Source organism: Notolabrus celidotus, chromosome 9 (genome assembly GCF_009762535.1).
Source record: "Notolabrus celidotus isolate fNotCel1 chromosome 9, fNotCel1.pri, whole genome shotgun sequence".
NCBI lineage: Eukaryota > Metazoa > Chordata > Actinopteri > Labriformes > Labridae > Notolabrus > Notolabrus celidotus.
In genome coordinates, this window is record NC_048280.1 from 4,711,828 (window position 1) to 4,735,686 (window position 23,859).

Below are 23,859 nucleotides of genomic sequence, written 5' to 3' on the forward strand. Positions count from 1 at the left end.
TTAGTAAGTACTATGTAGCAGGCCGTTTTGGAAACAGCCATAGAGTGTGCTCCTACGCTGCTGAACAGCATTTAACACAAACTGAGCAAACTGGAACACTTTGTGAGTAAACAGGAACTGAAGTCTCTCTTCATCAGACATGGAAAACAAATCAGGACAGTTTTCTGATATTTGGTTGAAAAGGAGGCACCTGAGATCATGATATGAAGGACAGTAGAATAAAAAGTGCATTTCATTTTCAACTTCCTCCAGATCACACAAGGAACACTTTCTCTCCTCCTCTGGAACAGAGTGGAAGCGACCTGTTTCTAATGTCTAATATCTGATGAGCTCTTGCAGGGATGTCAATGCTTTAGCAAGGGTAGCCGTATAAAACAAAGCTCCTACTTATTTAAGATAAGATAAGATAAGATATTACTTTATTGATCCCCCAGGGGGGAATTCAGAAAGCACTGAACCTGGGGGGACAGAGCCTTCTCAGTAGCCGCCCCCACCCCTCTGGAACTCACTCCCCTCCCATATCCAAAACTGCTCTGACCCTTCAGCTTTCAAATCTCTTTTTTAAAAACTCACCTTTTTAAGTTAGCTTTTCATTTGTGATTGTACTGTCGTGTTGTTTGATTTTTTGCCTGTATTGATTTTAGCAATTGTACAGTGTCTTTGAGTTTTTGTATTATTATTCTTATAAAGTACAATCAAGAGAAGTTTCAATAAGTAAAATAAAATAAAATAAGATGAGTAAAAATAAAAATAGATATATACAATGTTACAATGGAATTTAGATTAAATAGCAGTAATTACAGGCAGTATTAAAAATGTTTCAGTAGTGACAGGTTGACGTGGTGTGATTATGCTTAGTAATGACAAATTAAGCAATAAATAAAAATCTATATGGGTATGTAATATGACCATGAGTTGTAGTTACAATAATAATGTAATATAACATAATGTAATATGGCAAGATAATTATAATACAGTATATTATGCATTATAATGCCAGCAGCAGTCAAGAGAGAGTCAGTTCGGGATGAGACATCTCAACATATGTCAAAATGCATCTTATTATGATGAAGCTCAGTTTCTATAACGTGTAATAGAGTATATAACACGATAAAGGACACACAATGGGGCTAACAGTGGCGTCGTGTTGTTGTGTTAAGTGTTGATGTTAGCTTGTTACTGTCACTCTGTGTAAACTAACTCTGATTGGATCATGGCTTCCCCAAAAACACTGCTCTGAACATCACGGATGTGCTGACAAAAATCAAAGTTCAGTGAAAGTCCAACACCTGACACCAGCTTGTAGACGTCTTACAGGGAGATATAAAGACTCTGGTGTCAGATTTAGTCGCATGGAGCTGCTTTCTAAGTGAGATGTTAAAGAATTCCTCCACCGCTCAGCCCGAGGAGGAACTCCGCTAACAGCTAGCTTGGTGAGTTAGCTTAGCATGCTTACAGTTCGGTAGGAGCTGCTTTACAAACTGTCACAAAGTTTGGACAGTTAGCAGCACACTGACACATAACACGTTCATATATATCACAACTGAAGCTCTGTTGGTCGTTTTACCTTGCCGCTGAACTGCAAGTGTCCACAATCAGATGGAAATGTTATATTTCTTGAAAATATGACTGCTGCTGCTGTGCATAAGTTCACTCCCCCTCGGTGTTGTTTTGCTGACATATTAAACTTTCTCTCGAGTCGCCATTACTGATTTGTCAATGTCACCGGAAGTCCCGCCTTCCTTGGCTGTGATTGGCTGAGCCCCCCGCCTATCACCATGTGTTGCTGCTTGGGCGTGTTCGCTGCCCTGTAAGCGTTACTGTAACTTTCTGGGTGAGTGGCCATGACAGCAACGAGGAGGGATGATGGGTTAATATGAGAACGTGTTTGGGGGCCCCGCCATGTTGAAATAAATGCAGTATTCTTATTATTCAGATTTAATATTATACAGAGCATGTATGCTCATAGACAAATTATTTGATTCGACTTTAAGTGCTAAACCTACGGAAAAGGATTAGGGCCACTGAAACAGAAATAAAAAAAATAAGGTCAATATAATTTTTTTTTTAATATTATTCTGAGAAAAAAGTCAGAATTCTGTGATTAAAGTCAGAATTCTAACATTAAAGTCAGAATTCTGACATTAAAGTCAGAATTCGGAGAATAAAGTCAGAATTCGGAGATTAAAGTCAGTATTCTGAGATTAAAGTCAGAATTCTGAGATAAAGGCAGAATTTTAACATTAAAGTCAGAATTCAGGGATTAAAGTCAGAATTCGGAGAATAAAGTCAGAATTCTGACATTAAAGTCAGAATTCGGAGAATAAAGTCAGAATTCTGACATTAAAGTCAGAATTCTGACATTAAAGTCAGAATTCGGGGATTAAAGTCAGAATTCGGAGATAAAGGCATAACTCGGAGATTAAAGTCAGAATTCAGGGATTAAAGTCAGAATTCAGGGATTAAAGTCAGAATTCTGACATTAAAGTCAGAATTCAGGGATTAAAGTCAGAATTCGGAGATTAAAGTCAGAATTCGGAGGATAAATTCTGACTTTATTCTCAGAATATTTTCACAGCATCCCAATGTTTTTAGAGGTAAAAACTATGCAGAAATTGACCATGGGAAACCTTAGATCTGAATTTTAAACCCTGTATTTGCATCATAAAGTAGCTTTAATAATATAGCACCTTGAAAATTAGAACAAAGGCAAACAAAACTTTCAAAGTGACAAAACTTTCAAAGTATGTGTTGGCTTCCTTTCATTCAGTCTCCATCTATGCACTCTTCTTAAATTGACCACTAGATGGCAGCAGTGACCAGCTCTTATCTTCACTAACAGGCCTCAGCAGCTCTGTGGAACACCTGGCAGGCAGGTACTGAATTACCACACACATCTGAGCTCTAAACAAACATGCCAAGTGCAGAGTGATGGAGTGCCAGACCTCATTTACATACACTGACTTAAAAAACTCTAATGACAGCGAGGCGGAGCTTCAAAGGCAACGCATGCAAATATCACACAGGTTTAGTCAGGCTCCATTTGCATCCCTCTGATATCAGAAACTGTGTTTTGTTTTCATCATGAAAAGATAAAGCTGTTTTTACTGGAATATTTGTTTGTTTAAACTCGACAGAGCGATTATTTCTTCTCTCCTGTTTGTTCAACAATGTACAGTTCATAATTTGTCTGCATTTACATCAAGTGTTCCTTATCCAAATAAAGTCAGACGGATCGTACAACCAGAACCTTTACTCATACTCAATGTGTCAATGATCATTAATCATCTCTCCTCTCTCTATTCATTACTTCAAGCTCAAACTGTTTGTTTCTTATCCTGTAAATCAGACTAGAAATATCTTTGAAATGTCTATGCAGAAAAAGTCTTAGTATATACTTAACAGTGTCTATAATTTGTCTGCATTTACATCAAGTGTTATTTATTCAATACAGTAAAAAATATTACATCTACAACCCGTTTCCAGACTGGTCATCAAAAATCCACTCTGCAATCTTCCCCCTCTTACTTCATATTCAACCTGCTTGATTCTGATCCTTCAAATCTGACAAGAAACTATATCCTTTAAATGTCTACGTGTGAATTTAATTTGTTTTGTTGTAGTTATGAAATGCAAAGCTGTTTAACTACATTATTTATTCATTCAAACTTGTGAGAACTATTTTTTTTTTGGTCTTTATCCATCAATTTGTAAATCACAATCCGTGCAAATTTACATGAAGTTCTTCTCTTTTAATAAAAAGGAATAAAAAAAACTAAAAATGTAATATTTTTTGGAACGATTCACCTTTAAAAAATCCTCCCTGCAAATCTTCCTTTGTTTATTTCTTTGTTGTGAAACCTAATGCTTTCAAAACCTAAAAAATACATTTTTCAAAAAGTCTTTAAACTTAGTTTGGCTTGTAACCAGCATTACATCTCATTTTTAATAATTATTATTAAAGACCTGAGTGCTTCTCAGTCTCTGATTTGTGAGCCGTATATACAAAATATTAATCTTCTGTATAAGCTGTAACATGAACAGGCTCCTGAAGCTCACAGGTTTATTTTCTACTTTTACAGCAATTCAAAAAAATGCCTTTAAAGAAAAAAAAATCTGATAAGTAAGTCAAAAATTCAAATAACAAATATCTTTATGTGAAAGGTGCAGTGTGTTGTTATTATCAGCATTTGGTGGCACAGACTTAGTAGACTCTAAATAAACTATTCAATAGGTATGTTGTAAAGTCACCTGAATATAAAAATCCTCTTCACTTTGTTAACTTGAGTCTTCTAAATCTAATCAATCAATCAGACTTTATTCATAAAGTGCTTTTCATACAATGACATTGTAACACAAAGTGCTGTACATAAAAACAACTTAAGAAAAAGATATACATAAAAATAAAAAGACCCCCCCCCTATCCTGATCCCAACCCCAGCCCCGAGCCGGTTCTCTTCCACGGAGGCCGCCATCTTGCACCGCCATGTTTCTGCCCTCGCTCAGAATGGACAAAGTAGTAACATACGTGCTCTTGTATTCGCTGGGTGGCCGTGCTGAACGCTCCAGTTGAAGACAAAGAAGAAGAGAGCGGTTGTGGTGCATAAAAGAATTCAGACGAGGGGAGAGCAAGGGAGCGTTTCTATTTACCCTTTTTAAATCTATTTATTTTAACTGTTTTTATTCTTCATTTTGATGCTTTGACTTATTTTAATTACACATATTTTATTTTTGATGTGCATTGGTCTCTATTTTATTTTATGTTGTTCTTATTTTTTTATTTTTTATTTGTATTCTTATTATTTTTATTCTTATTATTATTATCTTCCCCTAATATGTCTTGTCATTGTTTCATTTCTGCCTCTTTCTTGTTTTTCAATCGCTGTAAAGCACTTTGGGTTGCATTTGATTTGTATGAAAGGTGCTATATAAATAAAGCTTGATTGATTGATTGATTGATTGATTGATTGATTGATTGATTGATATTTAAAATCTGACTTAAAGATATTGCTTAATGTTCCGTTTCCAGTCAAACTTGTGGAGGAATTAGTTATTGTATCCTTTTTGTTGTCTTAATTTTATTCCAAAAAGTTGCATTAATTTTCTGCATGATCAAATGTTGCATATCCTAATTTAAAAAAAAAAAAAAAAACTCCATGTAGAAGCTTTTTTTAGAGTCCAAAATGTGACACCATAATAAATATTCGGTCTGATTCGTACTTGACCTAGTTTTTGAATTTTTGAATCTGTTTTTTTTTAGACCCTATATAAATAATAATAATAATAATAATAATAATAATAATAATAATAATAATAATAATAATAATAATAATAAACAATTATAATTAACATTTTAAATGTCTTGGTTTAAAATAGCTAATACTTTAGCACTGGAGTGGATGATATGCTGGAGTGTAAAGACAAAACATGAAGTGACTTCCTCTTCTGGGAAAGCAATAATAATCTTGTTTGGAGTTAAATAGTTAAATTTTGACATCATGAATAATAATGAATAATCTATCTATCTATCTATCTATCTATCTATCTATCTATCTATCTATCTATCTATCTATCTATCTATCTATCTATCTATCTATCTATCTATCTATCACTCCAGTTCTTAGATCCCTACACTGGCTTCCTGTCTGTCAGAGAATAGACTTTAAAATCCTGCTGATGGTTTATAAAGACCTGAATGGTTTAGGCCCAAAATACATTGCTGATCTGCTACTACTTTATGAACCACCTCGACCTCTGAGGTCATCAGGTACTGGTCTGCTTTCAGTCCCAAGAGTCAGAACGAAACATGGTGAAGCAGCGTTTAGTCATTATGCACCACATATCTGGAACACACTCCCTGAAAGCTGCAGGTCTGCTCCAACTCTCACCTCTTTTAAATCAAAGACTAAGTCTTTCTTATTTACCTCTGCCTTCCTATCTTAGATTACTTTAACTCACTTTAAATTAAAATTTAATGTAATTTTGAATATATTCTAATTTTCCTTTTCTTTTCTGTTTTATTATATTTGTCATTTTAATTGTGTTCTTTAATGCCTGTCTGAATGTCTCCAATGCTTTTAATGTTTTAATGTAAAGCACATTGAGTTGCCCTCGTGTATGAAATGCGCTATACAAATAAAGCTGCCTTGCCTTGCCTATCTATCTATCTATCTATCTATCTATCTATCTATCTATCTATCTATCTATCTATCTATCTATCTATCTATCTATCTATCTATCTATCTATCTATCTATTTATCTATCTATCTATCTATCTATCTATCTATCTATCATTATCAGTGTGTGTATTTGATGACACTTGGATGACCCTGTGAGACATTCAAAGCTCAGCAGCCTGTCAGCTCATCATTTGAATACCTCACATAATAATAAACAAAGCCGAGCATTTCAACTTTGATCTTAACTTCCCCTCCTCAACAATCCTGCCCTTTCTTATACGACTCCATAAAGGATGTGCGCAGGGTTCCTGGATGTAAATTTTACCCAAATAAACAAACCTAATTAAGTTTGCGGTGGAAGCCACCGTCCCCCTGCAGACTCAGTGAGCCAGGAAAGGCTCGGCCGCAGTCATTTGGCAGTGAAAGGACTAGTGGTTGTGGCTTCCATTCACCTTGAAGCCCTCCGTAAAAAGCTCCGGTGAATCAGTGGCGTGACATTTTATTCAAAGTCTACAGGTTTTTAAATGGATGGGCTGAACAATGGAACTCTCTTTTACGGATGCAAAGAAGGGCCCTTGAACTCATCCTCTGTCCTTCTTTTCCTTTGATGAATCCTCTGGGGCTTTATGTGCCTTTAAAATGGGGAATGAAACGACTCAAAATGCCCTTTATACATGTTATCTCTGGAGATATAACACTCAACAAAACGCTCATCTTTGTCATGTGCTATCATAGTGTTCTCTGTTATTTTACTGTTTTAACAACCCAAATAGAACAATCATTATTGTAATAATTCTGCAGAGACTTAATGTCATTTGAAGGTTAAAAAAGCCACTAATAACATGTTTTAAACTAAAGGAGACAAGAAGATGGTACAGCAGGTTTAGTTAGAGATTATTACTTTTTTATTATTTTTTATATATACTGTATATTTAGTTTAGTAGATAGAGATTATAATGATGATTGTTTAATTACAGTTCATTTTATAATGCATATGTTGCTTTCAAAACCACCATGGCCGTATGAGCACAGTACTTTTGGCTGATTTTAATGTGCAAAACATTATTTTCTTAGTGCTAAATAATTACTTTCTTTATTGGTAAATGTAAAGTTGGTAAAGTTCAAATGAATCTCTACAAAGTAACACTTATTAGAATTTTTTCCCCCTTGCCTTTTCTTATTTTTGGGGTTTCAATAATAATAATTAATGTTATTATTTATTCATGTATTTATTTATTTATCTATTTTTTATTATTACGTTTATCTGCACTCTGGCTTTGGCACATTTATTTATGTCTTTAAGTAGTATTTTTATGCTTTTCCTTGTACAGGCAGTGTTTTTATTTAGAATTTCAGATTTAGATTCAGGTTTCTACATTTATTGCCCTTACTGTATCGTTTTTTGAGTCAAATTCCTCGTGTAAAGCTTTCTTGAATCTTTGATCTTGAATCTTAATTATTATTTGTTATTATAACTTTAAAAAAATGCATATATGACTTCTTGAACATGCCTATAAATAGAGCCCAATTAAAAAAGACACATTATAACATATAACCTGTAATAACCTGTTATCCCCTAAGTAAAAACTAAGAATTCTATCCTTCAATAAAGAAGTAAATACCAATGCATACAATGATTAAACATGGTGTGAGGTAAAATAAGAGACAAAGTCGGGTTGTAATCATCAGCTCTGAACAGGCCCTCGCAGCTCACTGCACGTCAGTGTGGTGCATGCCGTGTGTGTGTGTGTGTGCAGCTTCACTGTCTTCCTTTAAGAACTCATCATGGTTCTGACTTGTCGTGTTTCACTCACTCAATAACTAATCAGTAACTTTAAAACACAAAAACTAAAGCTTTGAGAACGCAGAGAAACATGTCATAAAAAGCTCAAAATGTCTTCTTAGAAATGAATAACAAGAACATAGGTGTACTGTTTTGATCGGATTCTTTTTCTACCTTTATTTAAGAAATGTCGGCTCTGAATGACACCTATTGGAACAAAGCAGTGCTATAAATCCTCCTGTATTGTGTGATTTGTACTGGATCACATTGAGGACTTTTGTAAGAGATTTCACTGTCATGCATCACATGCACACACTTGCAGTGAACGGGCAGACGCAGTCAGACTTGCGCTCATGGTATCCACAGGTGTGTGCAAACAAAGGGAGGGCTATAATTAGTTCCACAGGGGCCACATTCAGCAGCGAGCTGTTTACCCTCTCTGTTTTATTAGAGCCCCATTTGACTAACCAATGCTCACACTGCGGTGCGCTAACTTCATTCCTGAGTCAAATGATGGAGCGAGTGTTTTAACAGAGAGGACAGCGATATAATAAAGACGCAAGAGAGGTGTAAAGCAAACATGCTTTCTTAGTGTGTGACAGTTAACGTGATACATGCGCTACAAATGCAGAGCTGGATGCTTTTTCAGCCTGAAAGCTGAGACAACAGCTGCAGGTGTAGACCATAGACCAGGGGTGTCAAACATGTGGCCAAACCCGGTCCGCCAGAGGTGCCAATCCGGCCCGCAGAACGACTTTGCAAAGTGAAAAAATGACAGAGAACACATTAACTGCAATTTTTCAATAAAAGTAACTACTATTTCAGATTTGTCCTCTGGGGGTCGCATTAAATCAGAGTGCTGATGGAGCGCACCTGAACGGCACTTTTTTCCTCAAAGTGAGAAAATAGATGACTTGCTGTTTGCATAATCCGGTTGAGATTCATAAAGACTTTTTAGAGCACTATAAGATGATCCACTTACTACTAGCACTAGCACTACACCCCTGCATACAACACTGTCCAGCAAGACAACTGTTCATGCTGGAGCTGAGGGGTCCAGAATAATCAACTTAACCTTAGTAAAGTAAATCTTAGGATAATCTGTTCTGTTGCAGTAAACATCACACTCTGTGTCAGGTGAATGTGTAACCTGTGTGTTTGATGTGTTCGCAGCAGGTTTCAGGGCTTAAAGAGTCAAATATTCAGCCCCACTATGAGACTCACCAGGGCGAAAAATACAACAGCTGTTTTTGTAGAAAGATAGTTCATTAAATGTGAACATTTTCAGAATGTACTTGTACTTTTTTGCACTAAAACAAAGGGAAACATTTAGAGTTCTCGTCATTTATAGGTTATTATGTTATGACTTTACTGGTCCGGCCCACATCAGATCAACTTGGGCTGTATGTGGCCCCTGAACTGAAATGAGTTTGACGCCCCTGCCATAGACTGTATAATAAATGGAGGTAGTATCCGTGATGTCACCTGTCTGTTTCTGAAGCGCTGTTTTGAAGCCAATTGTCAGCAGGAGCCATATTAGAGATGCTGAACATAACCTAACTTTGTCTGAGCTAGTGTGAGGTAAAGAGGCCAACAGTTAGTGTTACCGCCTGTCGATCAAGTCAGTCATGTCTTTAAATGGGAAAAACTTGTAATCTTAATATCTTCTGAACTGTTGCATAATAAAAAAAATTCACCCCAATACCATGTGTGTCGATAGATAAATGAGCTATTCAGACCTTAACTGTTTTTTTTTAACCAGGCTGTAAACATAAGATAAGATAAGATATTACTTTATTGATCCCCTTGGGGGGAAATTCAGTTGTTACAGCAACCCAGACATAAGTACAATCAAGAAAGAAGTTTCAATAAGTACAAAATAAAATAAAATAAAATAAAAATAAGTAAAATAAAATAGATAAATTAAGCTAGAATACAATTTAGATAAATACAATGTTACAAATGGAATTTAAATTAAATATAATTAATTACAGGCAGTATTAAAAAATGTTTCATACAGGTTGACATGGTGTGATTATGGTTGGTAATGACAAATTAAGCAATAAATAGAAATAATATTTGTATGTAATATGACCATGGGTTGTAGTTAGAATAGTAATGTAATATAACATAATATAATATAGCAAGATAATTATGTAATACAGTATATTATACATTATAATGCCAGCAGCAGTCAAGAGAGAGTTCGGGATGGGATGATGGAGTGTGACAGACAGAGCAGGGTTGGTATGGATCTGTTCATGGGGGGCTCCATTACTGTTTTACAGTCTGATGGCGGTGGGTACAAAAGAGCGCCTGAAGCGTTCAGTCTTGCACCGTTGTGGAATGATGCGCTGACTGAACGAGCTCCCCATCAGCCACAGCTCATCATGGAGAGGGTGAGAGGGGTTGTCTAGGATGGCTGGTGTTTATTTTAATGTTTATTTCTAAAGATCGTCTTCTTTGAATGGGTGTGTATGTGGTTTCTAGTGTTTCTACAGCCAGCCTCAAGTGGACACTTGGTGAACTGCAGTTTATAACACTTCTGCATGGGCTTCATATTTTGAGACCAGAGGTTGCCGCTGAGTGTATACAGTAAACGTACACCCTCCATGACACACCTGTCCCGTTAACAGCCTGTTCCTGTGGCAGTCGCATAAACCAGCAGCAGGATGAGATGCTGCTTGTAGCGGGCACTGGCAGCATCTGTCTTGATCTTTATGTCAGTGTTTCTGTGGCGTACTATTTCACAGCCACACTCAGTCTCTGTAATTATCTCCATTAATGAATCTCACACCATTACACGCGTATAACCAGCTGCTGCCGCTACGGTTTTCTTCTTCTATTATTTAATACGGTAAGCATACAGCTTTAACCATCCTGTTATGTTGTGGGTCAAATTGACCCTTTGTAAAGTTCCCCAAAAAACAATTGCAAAAAGTACTTTTTTGGTATGAAACTTCTTATGCTTGGCTTGATAGATGAAATGAACATATAAAATGAAAATGGTTGATTTCACATATTTGCATATTAATAGATATAGATAAGGCTTGTGGGTCAATTTGACCCGGCTGTCAAGGTGGAGGCTAAAAGGGGTCAGAAGTGTCAAATACTAATTGTTTCTTTGTGAGACATATTTCACCCCAATCCCACACACACGCACACACACCCTTTTATTTTACTGACCCCCCCCCCCCCCCCCCCCCCTGGGATAAAGAAAGTATTTCTGATTCTGATTACGATTTTAACATTTCAAACGACTGAGATATCCTCATTAAACCATGATCAGGAGGATTAAAGGACACTGTTGCACAGAATATTCATTTAACTGGTTAGTGATGGAGTTAATAGTGAGATTTTAAAAAATGCTTATTGGGATTTTTTTTGGGTTCTGACACTTTTTGATAGTTAAATATGCCCCGGGTTAAATTGACCCAGGAACATTAATGCTGTTCCTGACGCTCTATAGCCAACATCTTGAAAGAACAAAGTATAACAACCAGGAACCAATGAAAACTCTGTAAAACTGTACTTTTAAAATGAGATAATACTTGCATTAACATTGTTTTTTGAACGAATATTCAAGCATTGGAAAATCAAGTCCCATCGCTAATAACTACTCCTCTCTCTTGCTCTTTGTCACCTAATAGGACCAGAATAGCTGAAGTGTCATTTTTAGAGCTGGTATTTTGAGTAGTCAGTGTACTACTGCTGATGAAATCAAAAGCAATCAGAAATCATTATTTTAAATGGTAACACCTGTTTTCATACCATGAGGTTAGATGTGCCATTTGAAAGTCTCAGGCCTATCCAGAGAAAAATTTCAACACTGGCATATTCCACTTTTTGCTGTTGTTGCATCCTGTTTCAAAAGTGTTCGTCAAACACAGATACTCACTTTTCTTTTCTGTATTGTCTTGATTTTAGACCTCATTTTATATCAGTCATGAGTACAATAGTAATTGTTTTTAGCATGTTATAAGGTAGAACTAGTGTCATTTTCTCATTTTCACTACCATCCTTTAGTTTTTGATGATCAACAAAATCATCTTGTCCACCTCACAGTTCTAACATCGCAAGAGCAACTCAAACACTATCATTCAGTGTCAGCAATGGTTGACTTAAGGGCCTCAGAGATGTGCAGTTTGAGCTCCAGCAGCGTTGTCGTCTTATCAGAGTATTTCCCCAAAACTGCCCTTGTTCAACTGGCTGCTCTGTTGCTCTTTGTACCCTCCGTCCCTCTCTGACCAGTGTTTGTTATTCCTCTTCAAGCGCTTCTTATGAAAGGAAAACTTCTTGAAGATTTACGGGCAGGTGCTCCGTGCCCTCCTCCATCACTCCTCCCTCAATCACCGCCTGCTGGTGCTCAATTTGTGAGAGCTGCTTTTGAGCTCTCTCCAGGGACCGGCGTCTGGTCCAGAGCAACGGGGCTGAGATCTTTTTCCAAGATGGTGCCGGGGTCATGTAGGAGGCTGAGCAGAGAGGAAATGCTGTCAAAGGAAGTCTCTTTGTAGTTGCTTTTGTTGCAGGTGTTCTGCCATTCATTGTTAAAGGACGCTGTTTAATATTACAACAACCTGCCTGACATCTGGTGGCCCTGGACGGACCGGAGCAGCAGCACCATGATGATCAGGAATAACCCGGCCTGATAATATCTTCTGACAGATTACACATAAGCACAGATGTTGATTGTCAGCAGATGATGTGTAAGCAATACTGGTCAGCAGTCTGGAAAAACCTGGAACAGGTTTGTGTAAATAAATCTTAACTTTGCTTCCTGCTATCAAAGAATGATGAATCCTCCAAATAAAATTGAACAGGTGAAGATCTCTCCAAAACAACACTTAAACATTTCAAGACCTGATGCCCTTACTTAGAGGATGAAGAGACCAGACCTGTGGAGCTGTAGGAAAATAAGCCCTCGCAAAACCTTTCCATCAAACTTTGGCTTGAAGTTTAAAAAAAAAGGGGTAAGGGTTTAAGTTGAAACTTTGTCTTCTTGGTTAAAGTAAGATTTAGTTTTTCAAGATTGGTTTGTGTGGAATGAAACCCAACTGGAGGTAAGACGCATCCTAATTCTAACCTAATGACAAAAAGTCAGAGTGAGAGAACGTTAATCAAGATTTTGCTGATTGGACCAATGCTGCTCTGTTCTTGTTGGACCATCTCTGCATCATGATTCATTGCTTACTGTTTCAAACATCTAATGTCACAGTTTCAAATGTTAAATCTGAAATAGGCTGTCAAGTGCAAAAACAGGAAGCTGCTTAGCTTTGGGGAAAATCAAAACAGTTCTCTTCTGGCTTTTATGATGCAGTTGCCTGCTGTCAGTCTCATTAGCTGCAACTGTACACTGAGCTTGTTGGTGGAAGCTTGAACTCAAAGTACTTAGTTGAAGTGAACATGCCTTTATTGCTACATTCTTCGAGGTACCAGGGGGTGAAAATAAAATTATCATCACTTATTGTTTTCAACAATTTTGTAAACACACAACATAAATGAAAAAATATCTGATCTGATACATTTTAACCGTAAACTGCCTAAAAAAAGGGATGTAGTATCTGTGGCGTCACCCATCTGTTTCTGAAACACTGGCTGTTTTGGAAACCGCCTACTATACTAGCAGTAAGTACTGATTTGGCCAACATTCAGTATGTAGTATGTGAACAAGAGCAAAATCTGCAGTATGCCAAAACTCCCCAGATGTCGTACTGATTGTTTTGAAGCCAGAAGCCGGTGGGTGCCATATTGGAAATGCTCCATACTACCTAAGAATGTAGTAGGCCGTATGTACTGGATACTGTGTTTGAATGTAGTATGTATTAAGACTAGGGATGACCACAATTAATCGATTAGCGATTAATTGATTGTTAAGAAATTACTCGAAACACGCATTTTTGTTATCACTTTTCCGTCACGTGGAACAAACATCATGTGGTCTCATATTACACTCATCTATCAGGGAGGTGTTTTAAGTTTAAAGCATGTTTCGATGTGAATCAGCTGTTTAAAGGTGTTGCGCACAGCGGAGACGCTCAGCTGGCGGCTGCGGCTGCGCGTCAGGTCTCCACGTGTGCTCAATACAAAACTGCTGCCAACAACAACACGAAGGTTGACAACTTTAAACAGGACATTTCCCACCTTTGGAACAGAGGCAACAGACAGGTGGGAAATTCAGGTACGCTATGTTTGCAGAGCAGCAACATCAGATCCGTCTGAGCTTTTCTGCAGCGGGACTGATAGTGACAGGGTTGCGCTCCCGGCTGACACCTGATCGAATACACATGTTTATTTTTCTCAATAAGAACGAGTAGGCAGCAAACTGGACACTGTGAGTCTGAAGTATGCTTCTGTTAGTAGTCTCAGGCTTCCCTTTATAAGACTATGTCCGCGGAGAATATTTTAATGAGCCTGATCGTTGATATTCTGCATGTCAAACATGTTACCCGTATTCAATACAGTCAGTTATTTGCATTTTGTTGCTGTAGAAAATACAATTTAGGGGGAAAGCACGTATTTGGCCTTGAATTCAGACCTAACTGTTTTTTTGTACCAGACTGTAAACATGTTTATTTCTGCTGTAAGGATCGTCTTCTTTGAATGGGTGTGTATGTGGTTTCCGGTGTTGACACAAGAGGAACATCAGTAGAAATGGAAAATAACATGTCATCAATTCTGTGTAGTTTATGAAGTAATGTGTCACTCCATGTCTTTCCTTTCCCTAATTTGACTGCTAGCTTTTTGTTTCCATAACTATTGTAATAATTTGTGATTTTTTTGGGTGGCAAAATTAATCCTGAGGTTAAAATGAGATGTCATGATATTGTTTGGAAGTAAACAACAAACACAAACAAACCAAAAAAAGTGTCAGACTTCCAAACATGTGTTAGCTTTATGTGTAATTGAGTTGTGTCTTCTTCCACCTCGGCCTGGATTTGGATGAGACAGATGAAACCGGGCAGAATGGTTAGTTTGTCTCTGTGTTACCGAGAGTGTTTCCAGCTCTTTTCACTTGTAGCAGAGGCTCGGCTGAAAGTGAAACGCCTGCATGTGTTTTAAACTTGTCACAGTGAATCTGTGCGGCTCAGAGGGGGGATGAAGTCAGTCCTCCTGAATACCTGCCCACCATCAGCGCATGGTGAGCATCTGTGAGCTGTTAAGACCACTTCATCTCCAGCACATGCTCAGGAGAAGGGTTAGAGGTGTTAAGATGTAAAGAAGAGAACAATGTGTCTATCTGTATTTGTAGAGGAATGTGTCTGTTGCTGAATATCCAGCCTTAAAAGGATGAAATGTGTGAATGTTGTTTGGCTTGTGTTCGTCTGAATTGATGGAAAAAGAAGATACAAGCAGCTCAGGGATGACATACTCTGGTATGTGTGGCATGCTGGGAGTAATTGCCTGTTTCCACTCGCAAAATTTGTAGCTTAACAATTTAACAAAGGCGGCTTTTAGTCCCTTGAACAGTTTTTCCATCCCCAACTCTCTGAAGTCACCACCACAGACTGAATTTAAGCGTAAAATGATCTGGACATCTGAATGGATACATGCACTCTTCAAAGGCAGCTGCTTCTGTCTTTTTTAAATATGAGCACTTGTGAGGTCAAAATGTTTTCCTGGTCTTTGACCTGCAGCGGTTTGGAGGTGAGGTGTCAGGGGCCAAAAGTCAATGGTGATCCGCTGGATCTGTAGAGGCTCTGGTCTGACTGAAACATCTCTCCTGTATCACTTTTGTTTTTTTCCAACCATAAAAACTGAACATCACAGATCTGCATTAGAAGGAAGAGGGAGGAAGTTTGAGGATCTCTTCTGAATATGATACACTTGATTGACCTGTGTGTCGCAACCTGGACGTGTTTTCATAAAGCTAATTGTGTCTATACTATATGCAATGATTCCACTTCTCATCTCTTGTCATCTTTTGCTGTCATCATTTGTCATTGAGCTATTTCAACTATGTAAACACTGTTTGTAATGTAATCTTTTAGCTTCCCACTGGGACTGGTGTTCTGTTTAACTCCAGTGCCCTCTGCTGTGGCCCCTGCAGACTTAAGGGGTACACCCTGTGTACCAATGCCGGTCTGCTGTATCCTGTCCTCGAGGTAGGTTGACTTGCACCAACCTCTGCTGTAAAGGCTGATTTATACTTCTGCATCGAATCGACGGCGAAGCCTACGCCGGGGGTCCGCGTAGCTCCCGTACCTACACAGAGGCCTACGCACGTAGCTGACGTGCGCCTCCTCCAAAACGATGACGGCGTAGCCTACATCAGAGGCCCTCAAAAGGCTGCATCCCGCCCGCCAGCCGCCTATTTGTGGCCCCTGAACTGTTATCCCCTCACTCTGTGTTTTGGTCGGGTCACCACGTGTTTACCGGGACTTGTCTCCATGTCAACGATACGCAGACAGGCTGTTACTGGGTCACTTAGAGTCCACTGCTGACAGTGCAATTTTTAACTTGATGGAGCAGTTCTCATACTGGCACTTTGCCAGCGGTAGGACCCTAGAATCCACGAAAATTGTGTATTCCAGGTTTGCTGCGCACAGAAAAGTGGACGGTGAAAATCAGCGATTGAAAGAAGAATGGAGTGAAACTTTTGAATTCACTCACCCTCCAACCACCACAAGACCCATGTGCTTAATATGCCAGGAGACTATAGCTGTGCTGAAGATTTCCAATTTGAAACATAGGAATTTTCTAAAGAGACATTTCCTCAAAATTCAGAGCTAAGAACTAAAAAAAAATTGCACTGAAATCATCAGATCAAGCTGCAAGCAGGACTCTTGACACATCTATGACACAAAAACACACAGTAACATTTACAGTTGTGCTCATAAGTTTACATACCCTGGCAGAATGTATGGTTTCTTGTGTAGTTTCTGTTGTCATTATGATACAAATAGAGCAATAATTTGCTTCACCCAACCACTAACCACGAGTGAAAAAAAGTTTTTCTCTTATCTTTCATATTCTCTGAAAAAATGGCCAAAAAAATCACAAATTCTGCCAGGGTTTGTAAACTTCTGAGCACAACTGGAGTTCATATTTGTGTTGTTGTTTTGAATGAAAACGACATTTTCTTTTGAATATTACAGTATTATTGCATATGGTCTGACCGACCTCATTAAATGGACCTTTGGCTCATTGAAAAAAATATTTGTGGCCCTTTAAGATTTGTGTTTGAGTACCCCTGGCCGTCGTAGGACTGCGTAGCTCCCGTACCTGCACAGAGGCCTACGCACGTAGCTGACGTGCAACTCCTCCAAAACGATGATGGCGTAGCCTACAACAGAGGCCCTCAAAAGGCCACATCCGGCCCGCCAGCCGCCTATTTGTGGCCCCTGAACTGTTATCCCCTCACTCTGTGTTTTGGTCGGGTCACCACGTGTTTACCGGGACTTGTCTCCATGTCAACGATGCGCATACAGGCTGTTACTGGGTCACTTAGAGTCCACTGCTGACAGTGCAATTTTTAACTTTCACTTTTGTTTATGGAGCAGTTCTCATATCGGCACTTTGCCAGCGGTAGGACAATCGAAATCCACGAAAATTGTGTATTCCAGGTTTGCTGCGCACAGAAAAGTGGATGGTGAAAATCAGCGATTCAAAGAAGAATGGAGTGAAACTTTTGAATTCACTCACCCTCCAACCACCACAAGACCCATGTGCTTAATATGCCAGGAGACTATAGCTGTGCTGAAGATTTTCAATTTGAAACGGCATTATGAGACGAAGCGTAGGAATTTTCTAAAGAGACATTTCCTCAAAACTCAGAGGTAAGAGCTACAAAATAAATGCACTGAAATCATCATATCAAGCTGCAAGCAGGACTCTTGACACTTTAATCTTAATTCGGAATTAAAGAGGAATTAAAAGTCTCATGTAAACGTAGCCATTATTAGCTAGTATTCTCCACATGGACACAAGAGAGGTGACAGCAAACTAGGCAATAAAACGTGTTGTTTCTTTAAGACTCAAAGCATTTATCCATGACAGAGCAGTGAGTCTTGGGTCAGTAAAGGTGAGCAATGGAAAAAAAAGAAAATCTCAGATTTAACATTTGTCTGCTAAAATGCCTGAGGTTGTTACTTAAATCTAACTTTGCACATTTGGTGGCCTACAAACTCAGAGCGGGGGCGTGATGAATGTGTGAAAGTGCACGAGCAGCTTTGTGAGATGATCTCTGAAACGCAGACAAAGAGGACGTCTTTTAACAGAACCACAGAAATTTCCACACAGATGTGGCATCCTCTGTTCCACCAACTGACAGAAATGATAAATTGTGTTATTATGTGGAATACGTTCACAGGGATTGTGACCTCTAAGTAAACTCTGCTCTTCTTTCTCAGCGTGTGTGCTGAGCAGGCCGTCACGTCTCTGTCGTCTGTCTGGATTTGGGTTTGATTGTGGGACTCATACAGATGTAGCAAAGTGTGAACATTTTTTACTCCACAAGAATTCAAGATACCTTGAGAACACGAGTTCAGTAAAAAGGAGAGCAGTGATTGAACTTGATTTGTTTAAGTTTAAGCAAAACTGAAATGCACACAGAAACAATTCGAACTCAAAAAGCACAACACACTTAAAATAATGGATGTCAAGTTTTTTCAGATAAGGAACATCATGCTGTCCCAAATCCACTCCACATCTTCGTCTGTTGGCTGCTTCATTTTCATCCATGTGGTTAAGTTTCCCCCGAGTCACATTCACCAGACGTTCTTTCTCTTCCCTCTACGTCTGTTTCTTCTTGTTTCCCACATGCTGCAACTATTATCTGTGATATGCAATAACGGATACATCGAGTAGTTGTCTCTTTACGGGTTATTTCCCCATCAACTCAGACTAAAATAAGGTAAGACAACAAAACCAGACCATCTGAAATAAGATTTATCATCTTTGATTTGCTTTTGCCAATAAGTCGATGTCATACCATAATGTATAATTTATGGACGTAGTATCCATGACGTCAGCCATCTGTTTCTGAAGCGCTGTTTTGAAGCCAATCCTCTGTGGGTACCATATTGGAATTGCTGAACACAACCTAACTTCTGTTGAGCTAGTGTGAGGTAAAGAGGCGGGGTTTGAGTCTCCTCTAGGGATGGGCATTTCAAGACAAAATGCGATTCAACATCATTGGCATCAATTTGACGATTATTCGAATAATCAACCCCTCACACGAGAACACGCACACACACACCTGTCCCATTAACAGCCCTTTTGTGTGTCAGTCACGTTAACCAGCAGCAGGACGAGGTGCTGCTATCAATCAATCAATCTTTATTTGTATAGCGCCAAATCACAACAAACGTTATCTCAAGACGCTTTTACAAACATAGGAGGTCTAGACCACTCTTATGACAAATTATGAACAGAGACCCAACTTCAAGACAGGGTAAGACTCAGTCTGACCCCACCTTAATCCATCATGAGCATTGCACATCGCAGTATTTAGCTAGTTACAGTGGTGAGGAAAAACTTCCTTTTAATAGGCAGAAACCTCAGGCAGAACCAGACTCATGTTAGACAGCCATCATGCCTCGACTGAGTTGGGTCTGGAAAGACAGATAGAGGGGAGTAAGAGAGAGAAGTGATAGTGATGAGACGAGTAGTAGAAGCTGTTGCCGCTGGAGTCCAGCACGTCCACAGCAGGAGGACGTCTACGGCAGCTCAGAGGAATCTACGAGACAAGGGAGCTCAGGGACTCCAGAAAGGTCTATGGTTAGTAACTTTAATGGCAAGCACTGTCAGCGTCTGTCTTGACCAACAGTTGTGCTCATAAGTTTACATACCCTGGCAGAATTTGTGATGTTTTTTGGCCATTTTTCAGAGAATATGAAAGATAAGAGAAAAAAAAATTCACTCATAGTTAGTGGTTGGGTGAAGCAAAATTTGTATCAAACAACTGTGTTTACTCTTTTTATATCATAAAGACAACAGAAACTACCCAAGAAACCATAAATTCTGCCAGGGTATGTAAACTTATGAGCACAACTGTATATGTCTGTGTTTCTGTGACTTGGCAGGCGTGTACTGTATGTTCAAATTTTACAGTCACGCTCAGTCTCTTGAAATACGTGTGTAGTAGTGTGAGATTCAGAAATGGAGAAAATCGCTGCGACTGTCACTCATGTTTTCTTCTTCTTTTGCTATTCAATGCAGTTAGCATTCCTCTTCTTCTGTGACTTAATGCAAATAGCTTTAAGGCGCTCTATAGCCACCCTCTGGCGGGAATACTGTATTACAACCAGACACCGTAAAAACGATGAAAAATTGTACTTTTGAAATGAGAAAATATTCAAAGTAACTTTTCAATTTTTACCAAGTGAACGAATATTCCAAAATTCGAAAATCATTGCCCATCCCGAGTCTCCTAGCCAACAGCTACAGTGTTCCCCCAGGCAGCTGTGCCTCTCATTGGAAGACTAGTAATCTAAATATCTTTGAAATTGCCATGCTAGAAAAAATGTCACCCCCCTCACAGTGAGAGCCGATTGAGAAATGATTGTTTAATTCGGATTTAAAATCAGAATAAACCAGCCACTTACATCGGATTTAAGTTTAATTCGGAATTATCATTTTCATTTGGAATTAGGTGTTTACATGGTCATTTTTAATGTTTTTAAAGAGGATTTAATCTTAATTCGGAATTAAAGAGGAATTAAAAGTCTCATGTAAACACCTAATTCCGAATGAAAATGATAATTCCGAATTAAACTTAAATCCGATGTAAGTGTCTGGTTTATTCTGATTTTAAATCTGAATTGAATAATTCCTCGATCATGTATACGTTCATTCCGCTTTAAATGAATTCCGGTCGTTCTGCACATGCTCGTTCCCTTGTCCTGTCGCGATGACGCACATACTCCGCGCTGGTGGGCACATATTTCAGGCTGAGGTAGAGCAGCTGTTGCACTAACCGCTTTGATTCGCCAAAGTACAGTCATCCGCCTCCCTTCTCCGGTCCTCTATCTCTCTTCTCCTTCTCAGCTGACGAAAGTGAAGCAGTACGTTTGTGTCGAGCTGCTTTTTAAAAACTATAGTCAAAATCAAAGCGAAAGTTGAACTTATTGTGTGGTCTTCAAGCGGCAACCTCCGGTCTAAAAATATGAGTCAATGTGGAAGTGTCTGAATAGCTCAGTTCTCGATGTCCTCTCACTGTGAGGGGGGTGAATTTTTTTCTAATTCGGCAATTTCGAAGATATTGAGATTACTAGTCCTCCAATGAGAGGCTCAGCTGCCTGCAGGAACACTGCAGCTGTTGGCTAGGAGGCTCAAAGCCCGCCTCTTTCCGTCACACTGGCTCGACAGAAGCAATATGGCTGCCGCTCCCGATTGGCTTCAAAACAGCTTTCAGAAACAGATGGGTGACGTCACGGATACTACGTCCATATTTTTTTACAGTCTATGGTGGTCTTCCATGTTGTAACCGAAAATGAAAGAAGCAGGAACTGGAGTCTGTTTTCTTCCGGTAAACGTAATTACGTCACGCCCGCCCCTGTCCAATCAGAACCCTTCCTAACTCCCAGACGTTAAGAGGAATTGAATAAAAACAGTTAAACGTGTTTTCCATGTAAACCTCAATTCGGAATTACTATTTCCATGTCAACACGAAGGAGAAAACTTTAATTCCGAATTATTTAATGCAGAATTATTAATTCAGAATTAAAAAACATCATGTAACCGTACCCAGTGTCTTTGAAATTGCTGCGTTATGAAAAAATTCACCCCCAGTACAGTGTGTGCTGATCGAGAAATGAGCTTTCCAGACTACACTCATTTTTTGTACCAGGCTGTCAACATGTTTATTTCTGCTGTAAAGATCGGCTTCTTTGAATTGGTGTATATGTAGTTTCCTGTACTTCCAGAGCCAGCCTCAAGTGGACACTCGAGGAACTACAGTTGTTTCACAGTCACAGTGTTAAAGGTGACATATCACGCTTTTTTCATCAATATATATTGGTCTAAGAGGTCCCCAAAACATGTTTTTAAAGTTTATGCTCAAAAAAACACTTTGAAATCAGATTTTGGTCTGCCTGAAAAACCCTCTTCTTCAGTCCTCCTCAGAACAGTCTGTTTTCTCTCTGACCACGCCCCCTCAGGAAGTGGATGTGCCTCGGCTGTCCAGCACGTTGATCTAATGTTTACATGTTGGCTGAATATACACGGCTGCTCAGAGATCACGTTACTTCAACCCTCTGAATCTGATCCTGAATCTGATCCTGACGGAGAGGCGTCTGCAGCAGGACCTTTCTGAACGATTGGTCACAGATTTAGTGTTTCTTGTTGTTTTATTTATCAGTATGTCGACGTGTGTCTTGGTACACAGCTACGAACATGTGGCTATGTGGCTATGCTAACTAGCACTAGCACTTATCCATGATAAATAAAAATCATCCACTAGATCTTCAAATCTGCAGACGTGGGGAGTAAAACCGACCTCTACCAGAAAGGCGGCAGGACCTTTCTGAAGGATTGGTCACAGATTCTGTGTTTCTTGTTTTATTTGTCAGTATGTCGACGTGTGTCTTGGTACACAGCTACAGTTACAGCTACGAACATGTAGCTATGTGGCTATGCTAATTAGCACTAGCACTTATCCATGACAAATAAAAATCATCCACTAGATCTTCAAATCTGCAGACGTGGGGAGTAAAACCGACCTTTGTGTTTATTAAGACAGCCTACAACTAGCATGCCTCCCTCCTAAGCTCCTTGTTAGCACACATGTGTGCAGGTAATGAAAAACAGAGGAGGGGTTGAGTTGTATTTTATACAGTCTATGGGCTGAACAAGCTCCGAGCTCTGACTTCGTGACAGACCGGATATTGTTGTTACGTAACAAAAACACTGAAGTCTGAAATGGCTCGTTTCACACACATTTACAGAAAGGTGGAGAAATCAGAACAGGGGCAGAATGGATTCTTTTCATTCTCGGGGGGTTTGTAGACATGCCAGGGAAACATATTTAAGGTAGAGAACCATTAAAAAGTCAATTTTGCATGATATGTCACCTTTAAGTTGTGCCGTGGTTTATTACTTCCACAACAAAGGTTCATGGTGAGTGACAAAAATGAGACGCAGAATATGATTTTTTTTTTTTTTCCAGGAAGCACAATTTACAAAAGTCCAGATCAGAAGAGAAATAAGGGGACTTCCTTTAACCACAGAGGTTTCAGTTATTTGACTTCATGTATTTTATTGCTACCTGTGTGTTCTTTGTGTTTTTAGTTGCACCTGGAGTTTCTCTTGTGGATTATGAAATGAACTAAAACAAAATAAGAAAGAGGCGTTTCAGTGATTCATAAACTGACACACTTACATTTCATTGTGTGTTCACATTAGATATTTTTACAGGTCATCACTTGCTGTAATGCACACCTTTCTTATCGGAGTCAAGCAGATGATGTACGTTTTGTCAACCTTGTGCTATTTGACAGGTTCGAGGGATTAACCCATTACTGAGGTAACGACAGACGAGTTTCTGACAAACGGGATCACATGCTGTCAGCCTTCATCTTTTCTCTGAGGACTCAGCGCTCACTTTAAGGGAACAATGCCTGAGATAAGTATTTAGTTGTTAAATTCAAGCCTGTGGTATTTCACCTGGAACTGCAGACCAAGGCCCATTGACAGCAACAGCAACCGCCCTGTAACGCAATTAATAAGTGATTCCTGGTCTCACAAAGAGCCTGTCAAAGTGCCCCACCTCTCTCCTCTCAGGCCTTTCTCATTACAAATCCCCCCTCCATTCTCCGGCTGCAGTTTAAAGGCCGCTTTGCCGAGCTTTCTAAAGGCGCTCTCCCTCCTCTCTCCGCGAGCAGATGTGTGTGTAACTTTTTCACCCTGCGCAGGAATCCTGTGATGACTTGTTGTCGTTCGCGAACAGATCGAGCTGTC

At 39.1% G+C, this 23,859-nt stretch overlaps 1 protein-coding gene across 3 annotated transcripts in view; it reads right to left on the reverse strand.

Moving 5' to 3' along the window:
• Nucleotides 1-23,859, reverse strand: part of smarca2 (SWI/SNF related, matrix associated, actin dependent regulator of chromatin, subfamily a, member 2) — a 188,152-nt gene that overhangs the window by 92,318 nt on the left and 71,975 nt on the right. The window contains exon 1 of one of the 3 annotated variants that reach the window (XM_034692461.1): nt 1,568-1,740. The exons of the other annotated variants lie outside the window; for them this stretch is intronic. The gene's annotated coding sequence lies outside the window, so the exon portion shown is untranslated. Of the gene's footprint in view, nt 1-1,567; nt 1,741-23,859 lie in introns of those variants that run through there. 3 annotated transcript variants of the gene reach the window in all.